At 38.6% G+C, this 25,456-nt stretch overlaps 1 long non-coding RNA gene across 1 annotated transcript in view; it reads left to right on the top strand.

Annotated features, from left to right (window-relative positions):
* The window catches only part of LOC114033589, a 34,413-nt gene that overhangs the window by 2,150 nt on the left and 6,807 nt on the right, over positions 1 to 25,456 (top strand). The window contains exon 2 of the long non-coding RNA XR_003567997.1: positions 15,420 to 15,565. This is a non-coding gene — a long non-coding RNA (uncharacterized LOC114033589). The remainder of the gene's footprint in view (positions 1 to 15,419; positions 15,566 to 25,456) is intronic.

Here is a 25,456-nt window from a genome sequence, read left to right as displayed (position 1 = left end):
ATTTGACAAATCTACTGGGAAAACTGGAAAAAAGTATGGCAGAAACTAGGTAAAAACCACCATCTTACACCAACTACCTAGATAAGGTCAAAATGGGTACATGATTTAGACGTAAAATGTATATATCATATCATATCAAATAAGCAAATTAGGAGAGCAAGGAATAATTTACCTGTCAGATCTATGGGGAAGGGAAGAATTTATGACCAAATAAGAGAAAGAGAGCATTACTAATCCATGTAAAATGGATAATTTTGATTATATTACATTTAAAATTTCTTGCACAAATAGAAACAATGCAACTAATATTAGAAAGAAAGCAGAAAGTTGGGAAACAATTTTTACAGCCAGTGTCTCTGATGAAGGCCTCATTTCTTAAACATATAGAGAACTGAGCCAAAATTATAAGAATACAAGTCATTTCCCAATTGATAAATTGTTAAGGGATATGAGCAGGCAGTTTCCAGAAGAAGAAATCAAAGCTATCTATAATCACATGAAAAAAATGCTCTAAATCAGTATTGATTATAGAAATGCAAATTAAAACAACTCCAAGTTACCGCCTCATACCTATCAGATTGGTTAATATGACAGCAAAGGAAAATAATAAATGTTGGAGGGGATATGGGAAAATTGGGACAATAATACATTGTTGGTGGAGTTGAGAACAGATCCAACCATTCTGGAGAGCAATTTGGAGCTATACCTAAAGAGCTATTAAACTATACATACCCTTTGATCTAGTAATACCATTACTGGGTCTGTATCCTAAAGAGAGCTTTTTTTTTGTTTTTTTGTTTTTTGGCTAGTCTATGGGGTTAAGTGACTTGCCCATGGTCACACAGCTAATAAGTATTATGTGTCTGAGGCCGGATTTGAACTCAGGTCCTCCTGACTCCAGGGCTGGTGCTCTATCCACTGTGCCACCTAACTGCCCCAAGAGAGCTTTTAAAAAAGGGGAAAGGATTTATTTGTACAAAAATATTTAGGATAGTTCTTTTTGTGGTGACAAAGAATTAGAAATTGAAGGGATGCCCATCAATTGGGGAATGTCTGAACAAGTTGTCGTGTATGATTGTAATGGAATACAATTGTGCTATAAGAAATGATGAACAGACTGATTTCAGAAAAACTGGAAAGATTTACATGGACTGATGCAAAGTTAAGTTAGCAGAACCAGGTGAACATTGTACACAGTAACAGCAATACTATATGATGAACAACTGTGAATGACAGCTCTTCTTGCATTACTAAGATGAGGTAAGTCTATCAAAGTTAGTCATTGCACAACGTTGCTATTACTGTGTACAATGTTCTCCTGATTCTGCTCACTTCACTCAGCATCAGTTCACATAAGTCTTCCAGGTTTTTCTGAAGTCCACCTGCTTATCATTTCTTATGGAACAATAGTATTCCATTACATTCATATATCACAACTTGTTCAGTCATTCCCTTGATGAGCATCCCCCAATTTCCAATTCTTGGCCACCACAAAAAGAGCTGTTAAAAATATTTTTGTACATGTAGGTTCTTTTCCCATTTTTATGATCTCTTACAGACCTAGAAGTGGTATTGCTGGGTCAAAAGGTATGCACAGTTTTATAGTCCTTTGGGCATAGTACCAAATTGCTCTCCAGAATGGTTGGATCAGTTCACAAGTCTACCAACAATGTATTAGTGTTCCAATTTTCCCATATCTTCTCCAACATTTATCATTTTGCTGTTTTGTCATGTTTAGCTTGAGGATTTTTGTTTTGTGAGACTACAAACCCCAGACTCCAACCTTGTTGTTTCCATCTACCTCCCAGGCAGGGAAAGAATACATGCACCAGATGTCTGCCATTTATCCTAACCTCAAACCCTTCAAATTGGATAAATAGGAATAAAGGTGGGACATGGTCCCCAAGCTAGCTACTTCCCCAGGGGATCACAGGCCATATGCTCAAATGACAACTGAATGGCCAAATGAGAGAACTAAAAATTTTCTTGGTCTCTTGGACTCTGCAATGTCAGGATGCTCACTTTTAAGGGATAAGAGAATTCCCCTCAGTGACTTTGGTCCAGGTCCTAAGAGACTACCATAATTGCACATTTTCCAGCCTGTAAAATGTATTGCAGTGGCAACCCCCACTGAAGAATGTATCATAGGCATAGACTTGCTGAATCACCTTAAATGGGCAGACTATTATGCCAGCTGGTCATAGTATACTACTACTGCCCATCTCCTTGAACTAATTGTGGAGTGGGTAGCAGTTTATGACCTACCCTTCCTCCAGTTGTCCTTTCCAACCAATGTGATCCAACAATAGCAATATAGAATTCCAGATGGGGAGAGAGAGATCACTGCATTAATACAATAACTATTGCATTCTGGAGTCATACTCCTGGACCATCTACCAGCCCATGTGGCCAATGAATAAAACCAATGGTACTTGGTCACTGACTATAGACTATCAAAAGCTGATGCCTGTTGTGGACACAGTTGCCCCTGTCGTAGCAAACATGGTGACTGTGAGTGAAACTCTGGTAGCCACGCACAGTGAATAGAATACACTGGTGGAGTAGACCTTGCCATTGTTTTCTTTTCTATTCTCCTAAGAGAGGAGACCCAAGCCCAGAAGTGTTTTTACTTGGCAGAGAATGCAATATACCTTTACTACCCTTCCCCAAGGATATATTAGTAGCCCGGCCATCTGCCATCACTGAGTAAGATGGACAGTGGCCAAATCTCCAGTTTGACTCTGACATTAGAGTCTTCTACTATATTGATGATATTATTATAGTCAGATCAACTGAGAGAAAAGTGACTGCACTCCTGCCTGCCCTGTGGGCCCAAATGGAACAAGATGTATGGGCAGTTAGCCTGGACGAGATTTAAGGATTTTCAAACTCTGAGGTACCACATCACACCTATCAGAATGGCCAACATGACAAAACAGGAAAATGATAAATGTTGGAGTGGGAAAATTGTTGGAAATGTGGGAAAATTGGAACACTAATGCATTGTTGGTGGAGTTCTCAAATGATCCAACCATTTTGGAGAGCAATTTGAAACTATGCCCAAAGGGCTATAAAAATGTGCATACCCTTTGACCCAGCAATAGCACTTCTGGGGCTATATCCCAAAGAGATCACACAAATGGGAAAAGGACCTACATGTACAAAAATATTCCTAGCAGCTCTTTTTTGTGGTGGCAAAGAATTGGAAATTGAGAGGATGCCTATCAATTGGGGAATGGCTGAGCAAGTTGTGGTATATGAATGTTGGTATATGAATGTGATGAAATACTATTGTGCTATAAGAAATGATGATCAGGCTGACTTCAGAAAAACCTGGAAAGACTTGTATGGTCTGACGCTGAGTGAAGTGAGCAGAACCAAGAGAACATTGTACACAATATCAGCCATGTTGTGTGATGACTAATATTGATAAACTTAACCCTTCCTGGCAATACAAGGATCTAAGACATCTCCAGAGGCCTTGTGATGGAAAATGCTATCCATACCCAAAGAAAGAACTATGGAAGCTGAATTGTTATTTTTTTTCTCTTCTGTTGAGTTTTGTTTCCTCTTTGTGATGGTTCCTCCTATTGATTTTAATTTCTACTTACAACATCACTAATGTGAAAATATGTTTAATATGAATGTAAATGTATAGCCTATATCTGATTGTGTACCATCTTGGGGAGGGTGGTGGAGAGGAAGGGGGAGAAAAATTTTAAACTCAAAAGCATATGGAAGTGATTATTGATAAATCAAAAAAAATTAATAAAAAAATAAAATAAAATAAAATAAAAAGATTTAAGGATTTCCCAATGGGTCAAGTTCCTAGAGACACAACAAGCAGAGTCCTGGAGGCACATCACTGAGGTCAGGACTAAACTTCTGACACTGAAGTCCCCAATAACCAAGTAAGTGGCTCACGACTTGATTGAACTCTTTGACTACAGATGTCAGCACATCCCACATCTAGGGATCATTATGAGGCCCTTCCATGCAGTGACTCAATACGTCACCCAGTTTGAGAGGGGACTAGAGCAACAAAGTATATCAGAAGTTGCCCAATGAGCCAACCAACAAGCCCCTATCACCTACTGATGTCACAGAGCTCCAAGTATCAATTACTCCAGTGGCAGCAGACTAGAATCTACGACAGAAAGATGCAGATGAAATCCAGAAACTCTAGACTTCTGGACCCAGTAGGGACAATGATTAAATACGCAACCCTTTGAGAAGCAATTATTAGCCTGCTACTAGGCCTTGATCATCTGATAGGGATGTTCCCATCACAATAAAATGTGAAATTACCATACTTCAGTGGGTTTTGACTGAGACCAGATCCCATCAAGTGAGATGAATGCAGGAGGCATCAATTGTAAAGTGGAAATGGCACTTTCAAAGCTGAGCAAATGGGGCACATAAGTGGCACAGTGGATAGAGCACCGGCCCTAGAGTCAGGAGGTCCTGAGTTCAAATTTGGCCTCAGACACATAATACTCACTAGCTGTGTGACTCTGGACAAATCACTTAACCCCAGTTGCTTCACCAAAAAAAAATAAAAATAAAAAAGCTGAGCAAAGCCTGGGCCCAGCAAGGTGAGTAAGTTGCATGAGTTGGTGACCAACTAAGCCATTGGAGAAGATGTGCTCAAAGCTAACTCATTGCCTATACCCCTAGTGACGTGGGGCCCTTGTCTGTTTGGTCTTCCAGAGGATATAGGTCTGGTTTAGTGATACAGAGGTCTGAAATTTACTACACTTCTTTCATTAAAGAAGGTCGTCCAGTGTAGTATAGTATTGATCAAGATTCTGAAAGGTGAGATTCACACTACTCTTGGTAATGGTCAGGCAATGAGGTAGTGCAGTGGGTAGAGCACTGGCCTTGGAGTCAGGAGGACCTGAATTCAAATCCAGTCTCAGACCAGACACTTGACACTTACTACCTGTGTGACCTTAGGCAAGTCACTTAACCCCAATTGTCTCACCCCCACCTAAAAAATGGTAATGGTTAGTCAGCCCAATTAGCAGAGTTATAAGCAGTATAACTTGCCCTTGAAATGAGCACTCAAAAGGATATGTTTATTGACTCTTGGACCATGGCTAGTTGTTTGGTCCAGTTAGTGGCAGGAGAATAATAGGAAAATCAAGTATAACCTAGAATGACAGACATCTGTGTAGGCTTGCATAGCAGCTAAACTAAAAAAAAAAAACTAACAATTATACGTTTATCATATATCTGCCCTAAGGAATCCAAATGGAATGACTTGGCTGATCATTTCCATGACTGACACACTGCCTCAGCAACACAAAGAATCCTTGCCCAAACTGGCCATGGAAATGGCCACACTATGCAAGATTGAGGATGATTCCAAAATGCAGGATACCAGAGAGGTCCCACTTCACCCAAGAGGAAGCCAAGGAAATGAAGCCAAGTTCTATTTTTTACTAACTCCATTATCTTGTAGAAAGGGGAACCCTAGAGAAGATCCCTCATGAAGTAAAACTGGCCAGATCTTGGGAAGTGGATTATATTGGTCCTTTTCTGTGGCACTGAAGTCTGTGATATATCTTGAAAGTAGTAGATATCTACATAGAGTACAAGGTAGCTACCTCTGTCATCCGCACTGATGCAAGGGCTATGTACCATCTCAGCCCTTTAAAAGAATATTTGCCTTCTCTTTGGCAATCTTGATGATAATGGTGATAATATAACTCCATTTACTGACCCCAAGACTCAGCAGTGGGCCCCAAATAAGGATATAAGATGGGTCTTCCACACTTATATCATCCTCCAGCAGTATGTGTTGTGGAACAATGAAATAGGCTCTAGAAACAAACTCTATGCTTCAATAATAATAGGAATCCCTTTAAGCCTGAGTAGATCAGGCAGTTTATTCTTTGAGTACCCCCATCCTCAACTAGAGCAAGTCTCCATTATCTCAAATGTTAACTGACCCATTATCAGGGGGTGGAGGGAATGGAACCAAGAGGTTGCAAATATTTGTGTGTAACACAACACAGAAGTGGTACATCCTGACTCATCCTTCTTTTCCCATCCAAACCACATCCAGCAGGAAGGTGTACAATCTCCTCTGCAGGTCCCACCAGTTAGGGTGGAGTTGATACCATGTTTTCTGCATTGATCCTTGCTGATCTATGTGCTAATAATCTGGCTAGTAGACTAACCATCTTTTTATATTCACCCTGCCAGGGTCCCACTTATATTCTCTAGGAGAGCAATTTACAGCCCGGGGATCCTACTGGGATTATACAACTAGTACAAACAGGAATCATAGAAATAGTGGGGGGCCCAGGGGAGACTGGGGGAGCCATTGGGTAGAAACCATCAGTTAGTGATAAATGGGTCCTAGCTGAGATAGTGGGCCAGGAGACTAGGGAACAGGATACAGTGCACCTATAAGCTGTTAGAAAGGAACTGACTAGATCACTAATGTGATTACTAGTGACTAGAAGGGATGATGTGGGCTGGCAGAAAGAAGGATCCTAAACTCTGGATTACACCCTTTGTGCTCTTTGCCCCCTCCCCCCCCCCCCCCCCCCCCCCCGCCGCAGGTAGCACTGAATGGGAACCAATTGACTACATTTGCCCTGTTCCTATTGATCTGATTTGCTACTTGGCCTTTGACCTTGCCATCACCTATGTAGTAGAGGCAACAAGACCCAGCTATCACCATGAAGGTGCTCATGCTTTTTATGAGAATTCTTTTTTTTTTTTTTGTAGTTTTCCCCAGGTACATCATTTGAGCAGCCAACCACGATGATGTAACAGTTGCTAACTTTAACAACACCTGGATCTGTCACCCAGCTCCAAGAACACCTCATAAGTGGATCTGAAGTATCTTCTAAACCTTGGCCCTCTGCGTGATAGGAATATCTATAATCCTGATCATAATCCACTGTGTATTACAATGCTCCAGCTCACTAATTCCTTCTCTACCTGTTTTATCTATGCTCTGGACTAGAGAACTGATGAAGTGCTGGGGTAGGGAGGAGGTGATTTGTCAACCAGTGAAAATTGATTTGATTGGTAAGATCTCAATGTCCTATACTCCCCTGTCCCGCCCATTCCCAGGCAGCTAGTATGCCAAGGCTAATAAACCGAGGGACTGGTCATTAATTCCATTTGAGCCTCTTTCTGGGAATGGTATCATTTCCTGATGGTACCATTAGAGTTTCCCACTTCCCTATTCCCCATTCCTATTTCCCTGTTCCTCATTCCTCCTTCATTGTTAGGTAATTTAGAAAATGCTCTTGTTTTACCAGTCCTGTAGATAACAAGGCAGTCTCCCATGATCATACTGGTTCTTTGTTTGAAATGACACATAAAGTTGGACTCCGAGCTGTTCTGGGCTTTTGACTGGATATTGATACCCCAACCCTTGCCCACTGTGGTCATGGAGGCTGCACTCTGAGACTCCCTGCCAGAAGTATCCCTCCTTCCCTTGTGGGTAGCAATAAAGTTTGTTAAAGCTTAATCCACGTGGGATGACATTTTTCATCTGGTGTCCCTTGCCCTACTCACCTAACCTAAATATCAGAAGGACCTAAGGAACTTCTTGTTAGGGTTGGTAATGAAGTTGAAAAAAAAAAAAAGATTTTTATTTTTTAACAATCAATGGGCCCTTTTGTGTGCATTTGGGTGCAGCTGTGAGCCTGATCAACTTAAAAGCTAAAAATGTGTTGGTTACACCTTAGAAATGTTTGGGCTCTCACAAAAGTGACTATTCCCTTTGGGGAAGCAACCCCAGCAGCGGCTCAAGCACATTTTGGTGGCTCATTAGAGAAGCAACAAAGAACAGCTTCAGAGGTAAAGTGAGTAGCTATAAGATAGCACCGACTGCATGGGAGGTGCTCTAGCCGTAATGCAACCCTAGGAATATTAGTTCATAGGATCATAAGATCATGGGAGTGTAGTTTGAGAGCTTGAAGGGAACCTAAAATCCATGTAGTCCAATCCCCTCATTTTATATCTAACCCCCTGGGGGGAAGCTCATAAAAGAGCACTGATAGGTTGCTGGGTTGTTATGGTGATGCTGCTAGGCGAATCGCACATGCTCTGTTGGAACCTTCTCTGTTAGGCCAACAAACACACATATAGCTCTTTCCTCTCCCCACCTTTCCTCCAGAGATTAACATTTTTTAAACACTTTCAGAAAAGCCCTAAGCCTGTCATTTAAACAGCGGGAGTATTCTCTTCTCAAGATGTTTTGATGCTCTCATGATAAAAGGAATAAATCCAAAGGTTTGAGGTATTTTTTCAAGGCTTGTGCAAGTCCATCACCAGTCCTTCCATTTTTCTTCTCTTTATAGTTCATCCCTCAGACTCAGGTCATCCGAACCAAAGATGCTTCTGCCTCTGGTAGGAAAAGCATCTCTCTATAATCCTTCCCCAAGTTTCAAATAATAATGATCTAAAGAGTCAGAATCATTGCTCAAGTATATTTTATGATAGGTCAATAAAATCTAAATAAAAAGTAATAGATAAGAAACAAAAAAGCTAGCATTCCTGGGCTACTTTGACTGACTGTCAGAAAGAACATAAAAGACTTTTCTCTAAGGGATGGAAGAACCCTGGAGAATCATTCCTTCAGAAGTGGGTGGGTAAGAGGGAGGAACAGTCAGATATTGCTGATACAAGCAAATCTCTCTTACCGTCCTAGAGGCTATAAATGACTGGCATATGTCTCTAGTGCCTACTTGCAACTGTCCTTAATCTGGCAACTTTCTCCTTCTGGTCATCACTGTCCTTCATGCCATGCCAACCCTTTGGCTGTTCTCTCAGCCATCATCATCAACTTTTCCCTCATATCTTCTATCCCAGAGTCTTCTCATAATCTCATACAAATTTTAAGGAATAACTCTTGCTACTTGGACAATACTGGGTAAATCCACCCTGATCAGCAGGACAGGTACTTGAATCCCAAGTTACTCAAGTCAGTGCCCCTTGAAGGTGGGGCCAAAGATGGACCACATTCATGTGAGCAAAGTCAGGCCCAACAAGTTTATGGGATCATGAATTCAGAGCTGAGAGAGACTTCTGAGGCCATCAAGTCTAATCTCCTCATTTTATACGAGAGTAAACGAAGCCACAGACAGGATAAGTGAATTGTCCAAGGTCGCAGTTAGTATCAGAGATCCCAGTCTCCCTGACTCCGAGTCTGGTGCTGTAGCCACTATGCCGGTTGATAGCCTCAGTCTTTCCACAGTTCTTTCATGGGTTTAATTGGGTCACCAGTTCTGTGCTGGATGATAGAGGGGAAACAAAGGAGATGAGATCATATTTTCCTTTACCCTCAAGGAATCCATTTAGAGAGATATGACTCACATTCATTTGTCAGTAAGAGAATAGTGTATAACCTGGCATGTTAACAGTTCTATCATGGCAATCCTGTGTTGAAACTGGTATCTAGGAATTAATCCATATCTTTTCTGAGCCTAAGATTCAGGGATTCTAAGGAAAGCAGAAATGTTTGGGGCCATCCGCAGTCTATGAGGTGATATTAGGAGGGATAGTTCTGACCTTCCCCAAATCTGCCCCTCAGCATACCAACCCATCAGTCAACATCCTAAGCTAACCAATCTAGTATTATTGCCAAGAATACCCCAAATGGGGTCATGAAGAGCTGGACACAGCTGAAAAAACTCAACAACAACAGCAACAACAAATAATGTCTCAGGAAGCCTAGAATCCTCAGTATCTCCAGTAGTTTCCATACTGACACAATGGTTTGCCTAATATACATACTTTTGTTGTTCAGTCATGCCCAGCTCCTCCTGATCTCATTTGGGATTTTCTTGGCAAAGATAGTGAAGTGGTTTGCCATTTCCTTCTCCAGCTCATTTTACAGATGAGGACACTGAAGCAAACACGGTTAAGGGACTTGCCAAGGGTCACAGCTAGTGAGTGTCTGAGGCCAGATTTGAACTCAGGAAGAAGAGTCTTCCTGACTTTAGGCCCAACATACTATCCAATGCATCACCTAGCTGCTCCTCGTATGTATGTTGTCTATATTGACATTACAGCATGTAGTATCCATATTAGTAGTAACCATCCTAACATTATGGTATGTAGTAACCCAAATAAAATACAGGCAGGAAGAGGAGTGAGGTGTACCATTCTTCTGACCAGAATTAGGGGTGGACATTTCACAAAAGGAACAGAACTAAAGTCACTTTGGTCTTCTCAATTCAATTCCATTAATATATACTAAGTATCTACTGTGGATGTAGTGCGCTGGGCTTGGTGCTTAAGGAAACAAAAAGGAAAAACAACATAATCCCTGCACTCAAGGACCTCATAGACTACTTGCATGGAATAAAAGACATACACAGATGAGTATAATAATAAGAACTAAGACATGCATGCAGCATTTTAAAATTTGTAAAGCACTTTTCACGTATTATCTTACTATCTTCACAACAAACTTGCAAAGTAAGTACTATAGATGCTCTAGTATACTACTATGGGTAATATTATCCTCGTTTTCTAGATAAGAAAATCGAATGATTTGCCCATGGCCACACAGCTACTAAGCATCATGGGTCCAGCACTCTTCCTACTATTCAATGCTTCTCTAACATAAAGAGTGACTTATGGCATGGGGTGGGGGTGGGGGTGGGGAAGGAAGTTGTCAGAAGGAAAGCCAAACAAAGTGGTCTATAAAAATCGAAGAGGAAAAGATCACTTTCATCTGGGGATATCAGTGAAGGATTCATGGAGTAGGTGACACCTTATGTAAACCTTGAAGGAAGAGAAGGATTTTGATTAGTGGAGATGAGGAGGAAGACCATTCCAGGTGCAAGCCAAATGAATGGATAGATGAGTGGATGAATTTAAAAAAATGTATTAAATACTTACTAAGTACTGTGCTAATTGCTATGGATACAAACTGAAAAATAAGGCAGTTCCTACTTTCAAGGACCTCACATTCTAACAGAGGGAGACTCACCAAATGGAGGAAGTTTCAGCTGCAAGTCAAATGAAAGGCCTGGTGGTCCTTTCAGTGCAGCTGCCAAGCTGATGATAAAGCATTTTCTTTAATGCCATTTCCATTAATAAAGCTACTCATAAATCATTTGACAGTGCCAAGGACTTTGGAGGTAAGAACTTTCTTTTCTGGGACTTCAGTTGAGAAGTCAGGGCCTGCAATACTTACAGAGGAAATTGCTCAATTACATTTCCAAAAGAGTTGCTTCTCTGATGGATTTGGGAGCCAGACTGTAAGCAGGAGTGGGAGTCCAGGGCAGGCTGTTGCTGCTGACCTCAGGGTTCTTGGGCTTGCCCATAGTTGGTTGGCAGTTGGTGTTGAGGATGGTAGGATGACGGTCCCTTCTTCCACAGGGGTTGCTCCCCTTGATAATGGTTGTGGGGGCCAGTTTGGAAGCAGGGCCAGTGTTGTGTGTGTGTGTGTGAGTGTATGTGTGTGATACTTTTATTCCTGGCTCTTGGGCTCAGGGTCTTGGGAAGTCTCCATATGGGAAGGTAATGGTTGAGGTAGTTTGACTTAGATGGTCCATACTGCCTTCTGTCTCTGTCTCAAGGAGTCCCACTATCCCAGCCAGACTGGATTTCCTTACTGGAAAGTGGCAGTTGTCAGCCTTTGGTGTTGTTGTTGGTGCTATATAATGACAAGAAGGGTACCTGTATACTTAAGGAGATTTCTCACACTTTAAGCTAGTAGCTTATCACCCAGGAAACCAACTGTTGAACCAGAACTGAAGTGCATACAAAAGACTTCAATAGAGAAACTCACCTGCTGAGTTTGTGGCTGGCTGGCCACAAGGCATAAGGATGACTTGGTGAGCTTGGGAGAGCTAGTGGGAGTGTCCTTCTCTCTGACCTGTGAACTCATTACCCCCTAGGCAAGCCAGTGTCTGGGATGGGACTGCCTCCTGTTTGGGCTTCTTCTTTTAATACAGAACCTTATGTGACTTTGAAAGGTCAGAAAAGCAGAGGTTCAGTGACAGGAGCCCGTGCCAGAGTTTGTCAGCTGAGTTCAATGTACCAGTGAAGTCCTGAAGAATGATCTGCTTTACCCTGCCCAACACGGGATCAACCTAGGAGTGGAGATGCTATGTTCTACAGCAAGGGAATAACTTACCTAGTAGCGATGCTTCATTTAGAAATGAGTCAAGTGGGTTGAATACTTGAATCAGCAACTCTTAGTCCCACAGATGTATATGAATCCTCAGAGTCACTTAGACTCTTTCCCACAAATATTGTCTGAGTCTTATTCTCTCTATTGCTTGAAAGAAGAAAGGAGGTGACATTTCTCATTCCTCTCCTCTTTCTTTTCTTCTCTTCCTCCCTTCTTTTCTCTTCTTATCTGCTTTCTCCCTTTCTTATTACTATCTTTCATGGTTCAGTGTGGTAACGCAGTCGATCAGTTCATAAGACCAGGCAAGTCTCTTTAGAGTTCTCCGCCCTTCCAGTGCTGCTTTCTTGGTGCAAGATAAAGGTTAAAAAACAAAATCAAACCAAACCACCAGCCTTTTCCCCCTCATCTGGTTGCAACTGTTTTCTCCTTGTATCCTCTTTCTTCTATATATTCTTCATTCTTATACGGACACACATCTTTCCCATCATTTGATACATTTCTTCTAACAATCTTCCAAATTATAGTAGATACGTATACAATGATAACACAAAATACACTTACCTACTGTACATCTTACAATATACTATAATGTACTATATATCTTATAATATACTATAATATACTATACATGATACTCACGCATAGTAAATTTGTATATAGTGAACTTTACATTCATTCTAGCATTCATTGGTAACAGCAGCTATTTATCTAGGACTTTAATGTTTACATAGCACTTCACATATTGGATCTCATTTGATCTTCACAACCACCCTAGGAAGTAGGTGCTATTATTATCCTCATTTTGCAGATGAGAAAATTGAGGCAGAGGTTAAATGACTTGTCCGGGGTCACAACACTAGTAAATGTCAGAGGCTGGATTTGAACTCAGGTTTTCCTGATTCCATTGTTCTATGCATTCTACCACCTAGCTGCCTCCTAGGTACAAGATAATTTCTTAAGGGAGGCACTAGAAGCTGGAGAATTGGGCAGGGAGGGAAAGGAAGGAAATCAGGGAAGCTCTCATATAGGAGCATCTGATCTCAGCTTTAAAGGAAGCTAAGAATTTGAAGAGGGAAAAATGAGGAGGGAATTCATTCCAAGAATAGGAGAAACACTAATAAGGTTGGTTTGACTGTGTCATCTGGCTCATTTCCCAAGATAACCCCACCCCACTGAATTCTCCCTTCAAGAGAGAAAAATCTAAGCAAAATCCAACCTACAAAGTGACTATGTCTCTATTTGACACTATATGCAACATTCTGAAACTACGAGAATCCTTGCAAGTAATATTTTGGCAGCATTTTAGTGTTGCTTACATTTACATTATTGTAGCCATTGTGTATATTGTTCTCTTGATTACACTCTTTTAATAACCACCCCACTACCAAACATTGATGACAGAGGCCCTTAACAGAAGGAAAGGTTCCATAAATACCACCCCCTCTGGCCTCGTTCTCCAAACTCCCGTTTGTATCCATGCTTGTTCTTTGTAACTTTGCAACATTATTACTTTTTTTATTGTTTTGTTATTGTTCTTTCCGTGTTCATTTTGGTCGTTATTTGGTATACTGCTTTCTTGACTTCTCACAAACCCTCCAACATTGACTATTGCCAAATTTTATCATCTTTGTCAATTTCTGGGGGTGAGGTGAAACCTCAGAATTGTTTTGATTTGCATTTCTCTTATTTTTAGTGATTTGGAGCCACATATGACTGTTAATAGTTTATAATTCTTCTTTTGAGAAATATTTGTTCATATGCTTTGACCATTTATCTATCGGGCAATATACATGTGTATATATATATATATATATATATATACACATATATACACACACATGTGTGTACATATATAGGTAGAAAATGTGATAGATGTGTGTATATATATATATATATATATATCTGTTACTTATCTATATATCTTGGTTACAAAATCCTTATCTGGTAAATGTGATACCAAGATTTTCCCCCCATTTGACCACTTCTCTTCTTATCTTCACTGCATTAATTCTGTTTATGCAGAAGTTCTTTAATTTCATGTAATCAAAGTTATCTATCTTATCTTATTATATTATCTATATTATCTTTTGAAATTTCCTCAATCTTTTGTTTGATTAAGAGCAGCTAGGCAGTGCAGTGAATAGAGCACCTAGCCTAGAGTCAGGAAAACTCATCTGAATTCAAATACAGCTTCAGACACTTACTAGCTGTGTTACCCTGGGCAAGTCATTTAACCCTGTTTACCTCAGTTTCCTCAATTGCAAAATGTATTGTAAAGGAAATGGCAAACCACTCCAGTATCTTTGCCAAAAAAAACCCCAAAAGGGGTCACAAAGATTCTGACACAACTGAACAACAACAAATTTGTTTGATTAGGAATGTCTCCTACCCATAACTCTGAAAAGTATATGAACTAGTTCATTTTTAATTTTCTCATGATATAATTTGTAACATTAATGTCATTTATTTATTTGGAATTTATTATGGAATAGGGCATAAGATCTTGCCAAAAGCCTATTTTCTGCCAGAGTGATTTCTAGTTTTCCCAGAAGCTCTTATCAAATAGGGAATTCTTTCCTAAACCATTTATGTTTTCAGATTTGTCAGACATTGGGTTATTGACTTACACTATTTCTGGTTTTCTTTCCTTGTTTCTGTTTCTGTTTAGTCCATTCCATTGATTTACCTCTCTGTTTTAAAATCAGTACTATTTGGTTATGTTGACTATTACTTTATAATATAGTTTGAGATCTGGAAGTACTACTCCCCCTTCATCCCCACCTCTTTTCATTATTTCTCTGCATCTTCTTCATCTTTTGTTTCTCCAAATGAATTTTGTTATTATTTTCTTGAGCTTTGTAAAGTGTCCTTTTGAAGGAAAAGTGGGAGGGAATAAACATTCATTCAATGCCTACTGTGTAAGGCATGGTGCTAAATGTTTTCTAAATATTATTTATGTACAAATATTATAGTTTGATTGGAATAATATTAAAATTATAAATTAACTTAGGTTGTTTGTCATTTCTATTATATTGGCATGACCTAGCTGTGAGCACTGAGTATTCCTCCAGCTAATTCAGTTCTTTATTTCTTTAAGGAGCACTTTGTAATTGAATCTATGCAAGTATGTTGTGTGTTTTTGTAGATTTATCTCCAACTACTTTATGCATTTTGTAGTTATTTGGAATGAGGATTCTCTATTGTTGCCTCTTAGAGTATATATATATGCTGTTGATTTTTGAAGACTTATTGTGTAGTCTGGAATTTTGCTTAACTTATTCACGCCTTTTTCTTTCTGAAGAAGAAGGAAGAGACTATGAACAAGACCTACCTTGGACAGTGACCCACCTTTCTTCCTGGATCCATTTCTCTAGGCTAAGATCAAAAGACTGGCAATAAAGATTGAGGGGAGAGGCTTCCAGGTCTTTTGACCAGCAAGGTGAAAGAGTAAGTATTTTCTCCAATGTGCAAAATCTCTCAAACCTCTCCAAAATAGGAATTATGCACAAGAGATAACAATTTCAGTTGTCTCCACAGTCTGATATCAAGAATTCTAACAGAATTAACCTGATGAAATAACAGCAGAGAAAACAAATCCCTAATCCATAATAGGCTCCCTCTAGAGTTTTCTCCTCCCCATCCCTGTCAACTGTCACACTCTGGCTGGGCTGCACAATCTTACCCATAGACCTGTGCTCTAAGATACATTCAGCAATTCTTCATCAGCTTCTGAAAAACTGTCCATCAAACTGTGGTTTCTGGCATATATGATTTGGATATCTTTTTAGTTGCACTCAGCTGACAAATGTTTAGATCATCCATACAAAAGCCTAGTAAGAACCCCCCCCCCCCACACACACACTCATGCCCTTGGTTCAATTATAGAGATTAACTATTGATTCCTGGCCTTGAATGGTTTCTTGCTACCAGTCCAAGCATTAGTATCATTGGGAATGAGGACCTGACCCATTTAACTAACTTTAATTTCTTCCCATTTTTCTTGTTACTGCCTTTTCTTTCTTCTTGTATCCTGGTTGATTCTTATTTGTTATGAGTAACTGGGAGAGAGTGTACTTGCTTCTCAAAGGCAGCCGTGGTTGAGGTAACAACAATTTATCATTTAAGGTTCCCCTGAGCATCAAAGCAAGCCAATTATGCTTCCAAGAGAGTTGTTCACCACTTCATTAGGTGGTAACTTTTCTAAACTTTGTATGCAATTGTAAACTTTTTCACCTTCCTTTTGAGCTGTAGTTAGGAACTTAAAGTAAAAGTACTTAGAACTCTCCATATTTTTAAACTGATTATTTAGTGCCCTTAAGCATTCTTGTGCTGTAACAGATGGGGTTTCATTTTTAATGGAAGAAACACATCTAATGCAAATTCAGTCACTTTTTTTTTCTGTCTGACATGGGAGACTTGTAGGATCTTATGATATAAGTCGTACCTCTTCCACTGGGTTTTGGGTATTTTTGTTTTATTGTGATTTGGTCTGAGCCTGTGCTTTTACTGATGTAGTGAACTGCCAGATTAGAAATCCCTTCTACCAAGGCAAGATAACAACTATTATGCAATTTATAGTCTTAGAGAGTTTTTGGAATGCATGGAGACACTATGTGAATTGCCCATAGTCACAGTCAGTATGTGTCAGAGGTGGAACTTGAATTCAAATTTTCTTGACTACAAGATCATCTATCTATACACCTCTCCATGTTGCCTCTCTTTATGGTAATTAATTATGTTATTCCACCCCTCCCCCTAATGTTGAACCATCCTTTTGATCCTAGTATCAATCAAACTTGGTCATAGTAACATTTTTAAAATGTTGCTATAGCAAAAATATTGCTTTAGCCATGCTCAGATTTTATTTACTATTTTTATATTAATATTCATTAGTGATTTTGGTCTATAGTTCCCTTAAAACAAGAAGCAAAGAGCTTTGTACTTCCCTGATTTATATGCTAGCTATTAGAATTTTACTTGTCTCATAATAAGAGTTTGATAGAGTATTTTCTTTCTTAATTGTTGAAACATCTTCCCCTTTCTTCCTTCTTCCCTTTCTTCTTTCCTTCTTTCCCTCCCTCCTTCCTTCCTTCTTTCTTTCCTTACCAGATTTCCTGAATTTTATTATGTGAAACTTTCATCCAATTTTCCTAGTTCTATCCTCAGGAGCCAAACAGAAGAAGTCTAATTCCTATTCCGAATGATAACCCTGCAATACCAGGTCCTCCCTCCCTGATTTTTCTCTTGGCTAAAAATTCAAGTTACTTCAAAATAGACTCTTTCATACAACATAGACTCAAGGTCCTTCAGCATCCTGGTTGCTCTTCTCTGTATACTCAAGAAAAAAGTGATGAGGCTTCCACCTGCACTATTTCTTTATGGCTAGATGTCTTCTGGAGCCAGACTGGGAATTGTCTTAATTTTCTGGCCAATAGCCATCTTCTCCAAGAGTACAGGAATAGTTGCCAGGGACTTTTTCTGAAGTACATCATTGACTGAGGAACTGGAATATCTTAACTCTTTGCCCATCTCCAGATCAAATGGACTTGGGATTGGGGGAGGGGGGAGAGCACAACAGAAATGTCAACCAGAGGCTGTGACTCAAACTCACCTAGAGTAATTTGCCTCCCCTTACCTCCAACTCTAGCTGCCTTATATAAGGAGTCACTTGCCTTTTAAAGACTTGTTGAGTCATTAGATCTTTCTGCTCTATGTCCAATAAAGGATTGCTCCATCACCCCCAAAGCACTCCAAATCTTGCACACATGATCAGTTGGAATTAGGTGAGGTAGCACAGAACATGCCCAAAGGAGAGCTTTTCTTGCTGTTTTATGGGTGAGGAGGGAGTAGTTGTGGTTAATTGTAATAATGTTAAAAAGAAAAAAGAAAAGAAAGTGTCTTTTATCAATTGTGTCGATAGTGTCAATTGATCATTAAAAAGAAACAGAAGAGAACTGAAGGAAATTCAAAAAGGGACACAAACAAACCAGTTAGTCAACTAACATTTGTTGAGTTCCTGCTATGTATCAGGCATTGTGCTAAGTGCTAGGGATACAAAGAAAGTAAAAGATAGCCCCTTCTCTTGAGGAGCTCACAATCTAATGAGGGTGAGAACATGCAAATTCCTCTGTACAAACAAGCTATGTACAAGATAAATTGGAAATTATTAACAGAGGAAAGGCACTGGAATTAAGAGGGAATGTAGAAAGGCTTCCTGTAGAAGTTGGAATTTTAGGTGGGACTTGAAGGAATCCAGGGAGTTTAGAAGGCAGAGATGAGGAGAGAGTGAGCATTCCATGCATAGAGGGTGGCTGGTAAACTGAGTAAAGCAGGGAGATGGAGTGTCTTGTTTGAGGAGCAATAAGCAATCTAATTCACTGGATTGTAAAATATGTGATGGGATGTAAGGTGTAAGAAGACTGAAATTATAGGGGAGACGAAGTTGTGAAGGGCTTTGAATGCTAAACAGATTTTATTTTTGATCCTGGAGGTGATAGGGAGCCCACAGAATTTGTTCAAATATTGAGGGACCATAATCAGGATCACAAAAGATTTAGCAACTATCCCTATAAAGCAAAGAATGTGGAATGTGAGACTCCAAATGGCAAAATATAAAGGTCTACAACCAAAAATAACATACTCAGAAAAAGTAAGTATAATCTTACAAGGTGGAAAAATGGATCTTCTATGAAATAGAGATTTTCAAACATTTCTGATGAAAAGATTGGAGTTGGATACAAATATGGAAGTAAAAATAAAAATTTAAAAGGAAGTAAAAAATGAACAATCAGAATGAACTTTTAAAGGATGAACTATTTAAATTCTAATAGAGACTGAATGTTAAAAGGGTTCTGTTAGAACTCTAATTTCACAAGGGGTCATAAAAGCAATCAATTGAAACTGAAGATCTATAAATAGTTTTGCTATGTTTTGAAGATGTTGTAAGAAAAAAAGAAAAGGGGGTGGGAAAAGTATATATTGGGAGGAATGGGGGAACACATTGATACACATAATCAGATTGCTCAAATAGAACTGCACACAAAAATGGAAGGAGTGGGGGAAGTATCACCTGAACTTTGCTTTCATCTAGACAGCTCAAAAGAAGGCAGAATACACACACACACACACACACACACATGTTTGATGTAGAAATATGTGTAACTCAATAGGGATACAGACAGGAATATGAAGAGGGAGAAGAAGAGCACAAGAGGGAGAGATTAGTCATAGTAAAACAAACTCTAAATTTGAATAGGGGATAGTGAAGAGAAAGTTGACAGGAAAGAGTAGCAACTTGAAATAAACATGGACTAAAGAGTATAGGAGAATATGATGAAAGGAAATTGTGAATGTGAAAGGCATGAATTCATCCATAAAATAAATCCAAAAAATAAAAGGTTAGCAGAATGGATTAGAAATCCAAATCTAATGATATATTGTTTACAAGAAACACATCTGAAACATAAAGACACAATTAAAATAAGGGGTGGGAGCAAAATCTATAATGCCTCAGCTGAACACACACACAGATACATAAAATCAGGTATAGCAATTTTGATCTCAGATAAGATACAACCCCACAAATAAATTTAATTAAAAAGAGAAGTTACGTGTTGCTGAGAAGTAACATGTAAAATGAATTGATTGTAATGTGTAAAATATATGCATTGAATACCATAGCTTTGAAATACTTTAAAGGAAAAGCTAAATGAATTACAAGGAGAAATAAACAGCAAAACTACAATAGTGAGGGAACTCAATTTATTCCTATCAGTCTTAGATAAATCTAAGAACAACAACAAATCAAGGACCTTAGTAGAATTTTTAAAAAACAGATATGATAGATGTCACATTTCTTTCTTTTTTGTGTGTGTCCATCTCTTCATGACCCCAGTGGAGTTTTCTTGGCAAAGATACTGGATACCATTTTCTTCTTCAGAAACTAATGGAAACAGAGGTTAAGAGACTTGCCTAAGGTCACACAGCTAGTAAGTGTCTGAGGCTGTATTTGAACTCAAGTCCTCCTGACTCCAGATACAGCACTTTATCCACTGTGCCACGTAGCTGCCTTTAATAGACATCTAGCGATTATTAAATAAAAATGGAAAGGAGTATACATATTTCTCAACTATAATTACACTTTGCCAAAAGTTGATCATGTGTTAGATTATAAAAACCTCACATGCAAAAGTATAAAGGCAGAAATATTAATACACAGCCCTTCTTAATCACAATGCAAGAAAAATTATGGTAAATAAAGGACTATTAAAATACTGAAAATCAATTTCAAAAGAAATTCCTTAATTCCAAAGAATTGGTGGGTTGAAGAGCAAATTATAGAAACGATAAATAATTTCAGTAAAGATCATGAAAACAATGAGACAATATACCAACATTTTGGGGATGTAGTCAAAGCAGTCCTGAGGGGACTAAACACTTTTATTAACAAAAAAAAAGGAGAAAGAATAGATCAATTAGTTAGGTATGCAACTGAAAATACTAGAAAAACAAAAAATTTTAAACCTCATTTAAACACAAAATTAGAAATTCAGAAAAAATCAAAGAAATTAACAGAATTGAAAATGAAAAAAGTTATTAATAAATAAAACTACAAGTAGTTTTTAAAAATCAATAAAATAAATAAATCATTAGTTAATTTGATTAAAAAGAACAAAGAGGAAAAACAAGTCACCAATATGAAAAATGAAAAAGAAGTCACAGCAAATGAAGAAGAAATAAGCGATATTATTAGAAACTATTCTCAGATTTCTTTGAAACATAAGAATTGTATGAACTGATGCAAAGTGAAGTAAGCAGAGTAATTAAGAAGTAAGCAGAAGAACAATTTACACTGTAACCTCAATATTATAAAAAGGGACACTTTTGAGTGCTTTTATAAACTGACTAAGAATGAAATGAACAGAACCAAAAGAACAATTTCCACAATAGAACACTTTGAAGACCAATGCCTTTGAAAGCTGTAAGAACTATGACCAAAAAATGACCATTCATGATTCCAGTGGACAACTAATGATAAGACATACCATAGTATGTCACTACCTAACAGAAAGATGATAGATTTAGGCTGCAGAATAAGACATATGTATTTTAGTGTGTAGTCAAGGAGAAAATGTGTTTTGTTTGATGATATATATGTATTACATATAATATATACATATATGTATACACACATATACATAATACATATATACACATACATAAATATGTATTTGTTACAAAGAATTTGTTTTTCTTTTCTTTCTTTTTTTCAATGGAGAGGGATGGGAAGAAAATAGATTTCTTTAATTAACTTTTTAAAATGGGAATTTAAAATGAGGAAGTGGAGTTGAATACAGATGTAGAATGTAGTATAGTCTTCCAAAGGAGGTCACTATATCATTGTTTTTGTTTAATTGTTTTACCTTGTTATAAGAAATCTCCCATGAAGTGAAGATAATCTGTAAATGTCTGCAATGTAAAAAGATATATCAATAAAACTTTAAAAATAAATAATATATGTATGTAGAGGAATCATACACATATGTGTATACATGTAATTAATTATCTTTAGAGAGGTAAGAGTTGAATCCATGGGAATAAGCGAGATCATCAAGAAAGAGAAGTACATAGAAAGAAGACCCAGGAAAGAATATTGAATGATACCTATGATTAAGCAGTAAGGAAAAGATGACAATCCAGCAAAAGAGACTGGAAAAATAGAGATCAGACAGGTACAAGAACCAGGAGAGGTCAGTGTAATAGGAGCTAAAAGAATCCAGAAGGAGGGAGTGGTCGGCAGCATCTAGTGCTACAAGGGAGTTCAGGAAGGAGGAAGGAAATTAACTGAGAAGAGAGAGATGAATAGGGCAGTTAAAAGCCTACTGGTTACCTTTGAAGAGGAGTTTCAGCTTCCAGACCACGTTCAGATTCCTGGCTTATCATCTTTCTAGCTCAGGTGCCAAATTCTGTGAACTCATCTGGCTTTCCTATTTCTTATTCCTAAGTCTGGTCTCCCAGCATTGTTGTTTTCCTTTTCATTTTCTCAGAGGAGATTCTTGGCATTGTTGCTGTTCAGTTGTTTCAGTCGTGTTTAACTCTTTGTGCATACATTTGGGGTTTTCCTGGAGTGGTTTGTGATTTCCTTCTCCAATTCATTTTATAGATGAAGAAATGAGGCTAATAAGGTTAGGTGACTTGCCCAGGATCACATGGCTAGTAAGTGTCTGAGGCCAGATTTGAACTCCGATAGATGAATCTTTTCGACTCCAGGCCTGATGCTCTGTGCCATCTGCTCTCCTTCTTAGCACCATACCTGTGTCATTAAGAAACTCTTTCTCTGAGGCCTGTTGCTCTTGGTGTATCTCTTAGTCACTTTTACAATTGGCTGCTCTCTTAGCTTCCATAACTTACAGGAACCAAGAGAATCTTAAGCAAATTCCTCCTTCTGTGTCTCATCCCTATCTTTTGATAAATTATCCATGCCTTCTGCCCTACACTTCCCGTTTGATGCATTTATCACATGACTCAGAATAGTTAATTAATCTGTATTCTCTTCCCTTCAAAAACACATGAGGCTTTTCATGAATAAATGTCCCTTTGTTCACTTTCTTGTGACCCATTTCAGTATCAAAGACTCCATTCAAAGGAAAGATCCAGGCTACAATGGTCATGTCACCCACCTTTAAGGTCCTGGAGCCTTGAGCTACCTTAGACTAGTGAGACTTTAATGAGGTTATGGATGTGAATTTGGGGACACACAGAATAGGAGTGGACCTTCACTCTGGGCCCACAGGTAACCATTTGCTTTTAAATCCTTGTTGGGGATGGAAAGTAAAATAGGAACAAAGATATATCTCAACTAATTTTTCCCAAAAAGAGAAGTTTTGGGAGTCTTTGAAGAGACTTTAAAACATCAAAGGTTTGGTTTTCTTAGTAATTATGTTTCTTCCTCCTTCAAGTAACTCTTTTAGCTAGTGTCTTAGAACCATTTGTAATGGTATGTTTCTATAGGGAGCTGCTTCTTGGAAAATTATATTATGTAAGGGAAATGCCTTGGAGAGACAGAATATGGAAGCTGGCAAAGATATTCTATAACATATCTATCACATATTGAAGAGGAGACATTTCAATTGGATACAGAAGCATTCAGAAAGTCATGGATATAGCACTGAGCCTGGAGACAGGAAGGCTTAAGTTCAAATCCTACCTCAGACACTACTAGGTATTTGACCCTGGGCAAGCTACTTAACCTTTGTTTGCCACAGTTTTCTCATCTATAAAATGGGTGTGATAACAGCGCCTATTTTGCAGAGCTGTTGTGAGGATCAAATGAGATAATATTTCTAAAGCATTTAGCACAGTATACACACGCTGTACTACATGTACTACATACACAGCGTGTAGTAGATACCATGTAACTGCTTATTCCCTTCCTTTCCCTTTCCCTTCCTGTCAGCTTCCTGTTATAGTCTTTTTGCCTCAGTATATAAAAGAGACTACCTGTCTATTATACGTAGAATATAGAATGTTGGAGCTAGAAGGAATGTTATACCAGGTTATTTACTTGTCCAAACCCTCCTTTACAAAAGAGGAAACTGAAACCCAGAGAGAATTGACTTGCCCAATGTCTCATGGATAGTTAGTAGCAGATTTGAGAAACAATGAATAGGTGGGCAGATAGGTGGTGCAGTGTATAGAGCTCCAGCCTTAGAGTCAGGAGGACCTGAGTTCAAATCCAACCTCAGACACTTGACACGTACTAGCTGTGTGACCCTGGGCAAGTCACTTAACCCTGATTGCCCCACCAAAAAGAAAAAAAAAAGAAACAATGAATAGGAAGAATGAAGAGGAGCATGGGAAGACTTATATGGACTGATACAATGTAGAGTAGCAAAACCAGGAAAGCAAAATGCACAATGATTATAACAACCATAATATATTAGCCAGAATTCCTATAGCACTTAAGGTTCACAAAGCACTTTGCATATGTTATCTTATTTGATCTTCACAACAACTCTACAGATATTGCAACTGAGACTGAGAAAGGTTAAATCAAAGAGCTTGTAAGTATCAGAGGCAGAATTTGAACTCAATCCTTAATTCCAAGTCCAACACTATCTACTGTATCACTTAGCTGTCACAACAATACAAACAAATGAAAAAAAAAGGAAACTGAATGCTGTTATAATTATAATGTCCAGGCTTGGCTCTGGAGAAAAGTTGAGAAAATGTACCTTCCTCCATTCTTTGCAGAGGCGAGGGACTCTATCTAGTCCATTGTGTATATTATCGTACTTGGATTTGTTGGTCAATTTTGCAAAACTGTATTTTTTTCTAGCTTTAATAAGTTTGTTTATGTATTATTTATTTAATTTGTTTCAAACTATTTATGTAGGGCTCAATGAGGGTAGCTAGGTGGTGTAGTGAATAGATTTGCCAGGCCTGAAATCAGAAGACTCATCTTCCTGAGTTCAAGTTTGGCCTGACACATTCTATCTATGTGACCCTGAACAAATTCCTTAATCCTATTTACCTAAGTTTCCTCATCTGTAAAATGAGCTGAAGAGGAAAATGGTAAATTACTCCAGTATCTTTGCCAAGAAAACCCCAAATGGGGTCAGGAAGATTCAGACATGACTGAAAAAATGACAACATGAACATGGCTCAATGAGTTGAAAGAGAAGAGATATATTCAGAAAATGAAAATGATATAAAAGCAAAAGATGCCAATGGGAAAAAATGTAAGTAGTTATGGACAGAGTTGTACTAGATACCCATCCAGGTCTCCTTACTCTTAGTGTCATGTTGCCAGTGCTATCTCCACTCTATAAGTTTGACTTATACCTAGCTGCTCTTGAGAAGATCATCAAGTCTATTGGGAGAAGGCTGGGCAATCTTCACTTCCCCAGGACCCCATAAAACTTCTTCCCTGCAAGCTGCTCTCCAGTTTTAGATTTAGAGATATAATTTAGAGTTCTGTACAAGAAAGAAAGAGCATGGAATTTAGAGTCAAAGGACTTACATTTGAATGGCAGCTCTGCTATTCAATATCTGTTTGGTGACCTTGGACAAGTCAATTAACCCCAGTTTACTCATCTGTAAAATGATCCTGTTGGATGGGGGTGGGGAACCTGTGGCCTCTAGGCCAAATGTGGCTCTCCAGGTCCTCAAGTAAGGCCTTTTGACTGAATGCAAGCTTAGAGGCTGCAGGTTTCCTTCCCCTTGGCAGTCCTGGGGAAGTGAAGATTGCCCAGCCTTCTCCCAATAGACTTGATGATCTTCTCAAATGATCTCCAAAATTCCTCCTGACTCTAAATTCTATGAAGCTGTTTGCTCTGT

This window comes from Vombatus ursinus, unplaced genomic scaffold, assembly GCF_900497805.2.
Source record: "Vombatus ursinus unplaced genomic scaffold, bare-nosed wombat genome assembly UNPS02007284.1, whole genome shotgun sequence".
In the NCBI taxonomy this organism is placed as follows: Eukaryota; Metazoa; Chordata; class Mammalia; order Diprotodontia; family Vombatidae; genus Vombatus; species Vombatus ursinus.
This window is presented reverse-complemented; position numbering and strand designations above follow the sequence as displayed.